The sequence below is a fragment of the Metopolophium dirhodum genome, chromosome 6, assembly GCF_019925205.1.
Source record: "Metopolophium dirhodum isolate CAU chromosome 6, ASM1992520v1, whole genome shotgun sequence".
NCBI classification, from domain to species: domain Eukaryota; kingdom Metazoa; phylum Arthropoda; class Insecta; order Hemiptera; family Aphididae; genus Metopolophium; species Metopolophium dirhodum.
This window is the reverse complement of record NC_083565.1, coordinates 29862491-29868415: the sequence shown is the minus strand read 5'-3', so window position 1 is coordinate 29868415 and position 5925 is coordinate 29862491. Positions and strand designations below refer to the sequence as shown.

The window sequence follows — 5925 nt, the reverse complement described above, 5'->3', positions numbered from 1 at the left end:
GTACAGTATAGGTTACAAGTGGGTCACTGTATAATGGATGGCATTAAATTTGAATTCAATGATATAATATCAAAACTAAGCGGTGACGGTTTGTCAGTATGGATATTTTATATTATATTTATATTGTTATTACCTACTTATTAGTTATTAATTTTTATTAATACGGTAGCCGGTAAGTTGAATTAATATTATAAAATTACGACAAAATAACTAAAATCGTTATTGTTGCTTATTTAATATGGAACTTCTTACTTCCTCTAAATTTGAACATAAAATAACTATAAAAAAAACTGAGTTTATATTTTGAGATTTTTTTGGTTACAGAATAACCTACTTACGTGTCTTGTTGTACGTTTTAAATCCTTAGCAATAAAAGTTGAATATTTTATAAATGTTTAACTACAAAATCATTTTTAAATTTTAAATTTGATAAATGTTGTCAACAATTGAACTTTAAATGATGATAAAAAAATTGTGCCTGTGTATCAAGAGCTGTGTATATTTCCCAAGCGCTATAATCAAATTATCGTTTGTGTTTATCGTTGAAATGCATTTCACTAAAACGACGATCATCACATCGCAAGAATGCAACAACAAATTGCTCTCAATTAAGACCAAAACTTGTTATAAATAGCTAATAGTAAACAATATTACGGCAAAATTTGAACGATAAACATTGGTTATACGTTAATTATGTGTATTATGTATATCTAGTATCTACAAATTACTCAAGAATTACTACCTTTTATTTCATACTTTGATTGAACTCATATTATAGTGGTTATAAAGACAATACCCTCTTTTTATTTGGAATGTAACTATACTGTAAGAATTCAAACAATGTACAAATCTCATAGAACGAACAATTTCGGTGAAATAGTTCGTTCAATAAATTATAGTAAGAATAACTACTTCTAGCTTTTGGACGATTTTGTGGGCAATACAATTGGATGAATGTGGCAATAGACTTTATAAGAGACAAAAATCTAAAGCTGATGATAATAATAAATTACCTATTACATTTATGTAACCAGTATCAAATAAAAGAGGAGAGTGGGTACCGCTATGCGGTACAGTAACTGTTGTCAAGTAGGTACCTATGTCATTATAATGAATGTGTTAGATTTGAATTCAATGATAAATCATTGGATACAAAAATGATTTTGAGCGAAGACGATATCATACATGTATCAATAATCAAAATTTATAGTTAAAAACAGTTGAATATCAAATATCGTAAACAATTTAAAATTAAACGCTCATAAAAATTAATGATACTGTTCAGTGAACTTTTTTTTTTTGATAAAGATAGAAAAACTTGTTGGGAATCAAAATTTCTAATGTTAACTATATATTGTGTATATATTGTGACTATTGTGTATAAATAATAAAAAATAAAAATAAAAATGTATATAATAGTACAAAGCGTTCTGTAATGTATATTTTTACCTGACCATACAAAGTGTCCGCGTTATAGATTTTAAACAATAGACCGTTATACTGTATAAAATGATCGTTTACCAATTATTATTTGTTTATTGATTGTGTATTTAAAAGTCGGAATATAACATAGCTAGGTATATCGTGTATGTAGAAAATATAATGTAATATACTAACATAATACTATTTAAGCTAAAACTCGATAAATAATTGTATTCATCAGGTATTCAGGACAGTTAACTGTAAAAATAAGAATTGTAAGTTCAAAAGTCACTCAGTATATAAAACAATAATATTTAACCGTTTATTTAACCTTAATAATAAGTAATATAATTAATTATTTGGTAATTTTCCTTTTTTTCTCAGTAATCACTAATCAATAACAGACATCAGCGTACTTTTTTTTGAAAAAAAATATGATAATCTTACTTTTATCAGAATAGTAATTTTCTACTCGAATAAAACATAAAATACAATATACTCTTATTCGAGGAAAAAATAATAATAAATCTCAGCAAAAAATGTATAGATAGCAAATTTTTTAATTATTCATCAAGTTATGATAAAGACAATTACTTAAAAAATTACTATTATATGAATTACATACACAAACTTGTAATTCGTGGTGTACCCAATAACTGTTTTGAGTACCTACCCCAATTAGCAAAGAAAAAATGACGTATATGTAAAAAGTTTTTACTTTAAATTATAGTAAAAACAGGGTATTTTCTTGTATCATGGATGTATATAAAACGTCATGTACGTACATTCAATATTTAAAATAAAGAAAAATCGATTGATATACGCATTATATTATTTACAATATTATTATTAAAGTGTCCATGTGGGTGTATATTTACAATTTTTTATCGTTATTTAAAAGATATACAGTATACACGTGTAAATATCAGCAACTATAAACAATGATAATGTAGTATTAAAGAAAAATAATTATTTACAATTTATGACTTTTTTGAAAACTAGCCTACTTTGCCTACCAAAATCGATAAACAGTGCTTCAACAAAAAAACCCCTCTTAGCCGTTGAGTCTTAATGACAAAATGTTGATATTTCTGACAAACGACAACTGCAGTATTTACGAACAAATGCAACCGTCGCGGATGTTGCAAAAAATATAAACGTCCTTCTCCTGCTGCAGATTGTCCCTCCACTTCAATTATGATATCTATTGTATGTTATGTATAATATGTTTGTATAACGTTCTGAAAACTCGACGCAAGTCCAAAGTCGTAAAATTATCGTGTGGGTGCTCGACTCGTACTCGTACAAACCGACTGGTCATTGCCATGCACCCACATCCGTCTCCACCACCAGCAGAAGTTGAACTCGATCGCGTGCCTTCGTTCTGACCAAATCGTCCGTCTTCCTCAGCTGGGCCTGTATGGCGGAAAACGTCTTGCCCTTGGTCTCGGCCGGAAGCCACAGGAAGCAGATGACTATGGAGCGACGATATCAGATAGCTGCGGTACACGCTACTGTCGTCGGGGAGCATAATTGAAGGGTCCGGTGCAATAACAAGGTATCTCCACTTTTTGAAATTGTTCAGGAGATATAAAAAATGTTTTTATTGACCCACCTTTCATCATGTTACTGTTTCAAAAACTGATTTTTATTTTTTGGATGTATATAATATAACATTCCATAAAGCCTTATTATTTTTAAATAAATTTGAATCATTTGAATTAATTAATTCAAGTTTAATTTAGTGGAGATATATGGGTTTTTGCCCCAAAATTAAAATCCATGTTTTTTGTTTTTTTTTTATCTCAGAAATCCTTACATCATATGTATTGAATAATCTCAAAAAAAACATTTACAATGTGTAATTTATACCTATAATCAAAATCATCCAAACTATCACAACCTTTTATAATGATTAAATTGAGTAACTATGTGTTTTAAGGAGATACCTGGTTTTTTGACCCAAAATATAAGTAAAACTTTGGTTTATGCATTCATCAATGTAGCTTTGATATCCTTTACGACTAAAAAATACTTAACAAAACTACATTGGTAGGAAATTTCATTTTAGAATATAATCATGAGCATATTAGTACCTATTAATGTACACAAAATAAATAAATAGAAAATATAACTTAAAATGATAAAAATGTATTTGTTGTTACTCACAACATAATATAATAAAAAAAAAACAAATAAAAACAAATAAAACATAAACATAATAATAATCCTTTTAACAGTTGAAACATAATATTAAGATCTTATAATGTGGTATTAGTTGACACCAAATATTTGTGTACATAAAAACATACAAATTAATACTTAATTAATAAATTAAAAGTAATAATTATTTGATGAGTTATCATTTTTTTTAACAAGATTATAATAAAATCAAATATAACATAAATATAATAAACATAACAAAAATCTTTTAAACAGTATAAACATAATATTAGGAACTAATAATCAGGTAAATTAGTTAATCACAAATTATTTGTATACATAGGAATATAAAAATACTTTTTCTTAGTCATCATTTGGTGAGTTTTCATTAATTTCTTTAACAAGATTATTATAAAACCACATATTATTAGCCGGAACATACTTTGTTTCAAGATCTTGAACATCATTGAATTTTGCTTGTTTAATTTGTATTACTCCATTATGAAGTTTTGTCAATCTCTCTTCTATCATCTTCAATGTAGCACCTTTTTTTCAGGATGAAATTCTTCTTTTGCAGTTGAATTTGCAGCTACACTGCAAAACAAACCATCATGTTTGTATTCTATACTACTGTAGGACATAATACAAAACTTTTGTTTATCAATACTAGTTATTGTTTTTTTATACAATGTGTTAGTATAATCTGAAAAATTAAATATCATATCTTGTGATACATCAATCACATGGAATTTATGTGAGATTTCTCAGATAATATGTTTACAAGTTTCTGGAATAAATATTCTTTTTACTTTTCTGATATCGTCGCTTTTATAAGATGTTGGAATATAATTTCAAAGAAAACAAAACTTACAAAAATAATTAAACCGAAAAATATTTTATTGAAAATAATTTACTAGAAATATAATTGCGTTTTAATATAAATGAATTGGAAATAATTTCATAGAAAATAATATTAAGGAAAGTATGGCGGCGAACGTCTCGCCCTTGGTCTCGGGAAGCCACAGGAAGCAGCGATGACTATGGACGCGAGTCCGAACAGCGACGATAGTTGCGGTACATGATGCCACTGACGTCGGCCAGCACGGGGTAAATCTTGAGGGCCAGGGTCCATCGTGACGGTCAGCGTGGGATAGTGTTGACCGGGTGTTGAACGGGAACAGATCGCAGTTGATGGTGGACAGCAACCAGCCAAGTCCGATTATATGCGCGACCGAACACCCGCCGACGGCCAACACGCACAGAAACCCGTAATCGGTGATAGACGGTGATAATCCGCGACGGTCACGTGCATTTCGGCGAACGCGATGGACGCATACGATATGAGCGCGGTGACGCCCACCGTCACCCGGAACACAGACAGTCCCTGTACGACGATGACCGCTTTGAGGCTCAACCAGTCGGTGTACAGCTCGGTGGAGGACGCGTTGCACATTTCCTTGCATAATGTGCACTCGGCCACTGCGACCATCTCATCGTCCACCGTACTGTCGGTGTCTTCGCCACGCAACCAGACCAGCGCCCGTTTGGCGTCCGCCATAGCCGGTTGTTCATAACGTACAAGTGCGTCGACTCGGGAATGGTAGCGAACAGTGCGCAGAACACCACCGGGTCTGGCGTATATGGGGTCACGGCGTCCGTGAGCCACGTGTAATACAGGTACACGCCGGCCGCGCACATGTACGCTAGGGTTAACCACCTGAAATGCACTTGATGAAAACAGGTTCTTCAAGATATCGGTTATCCTAAGAAAAAAATAATATAATAATTTTAAATCGTTTTTTTTTTTTCATCAGGAAAAACTAACTTGGCCTAAATGGTGTCCACCTCAACCGATCTGGGGCAATTTGAACTCGTTTTAATTCAATTTTCTTCTTTATATGAGTGTCTACAACATTCCAGTCTATACATATAGTTATTTCTTTATAGATTTCCACAACCATGTGCAGAGATTGGAAAGTGTCTATAATATCTTGTCTCATTAAACCTAAAATACAATTTGTATTAATGTTATGATTGTCTAACAAAATTCTTATTAAAAATTTTCAAATTAAATGTTTTTCAATTACCAGTTTCACTGCTAACATTATTGATGCAAATTTTTTCAATGCCTCTGTGCTTATGTAAATTAATGATGTAATTCTAGAATGACACCTTTCCAATATGCATCATAAGTAATCTTACTCAAGCCGGAAAGCGGTTTTTCGGGTGTACTCGGTTGTCTTTCAATTATAGATAGAAGATAACCTGAAAAGATAAACTAGGCGTAATATATACTAAAATGCCTAGGTCCATATAGTTTTCACTTACTGAATTCGATGA

At 31.0% G+C, this 5925-nt stretch overlaps 1 pseudogene; it reads right to left on the bottom strand.

Moving 5' to 3' along the window:
• Positions 1-2739: 2739 nt before the first annotated feature.
• LOC132947657 (uncharacterized) lies at positions 2740-5319 on the bottom strand (annotated as a pseudogene).
• Positions 5320-5925: the final 606 nt, after the last annotated feature.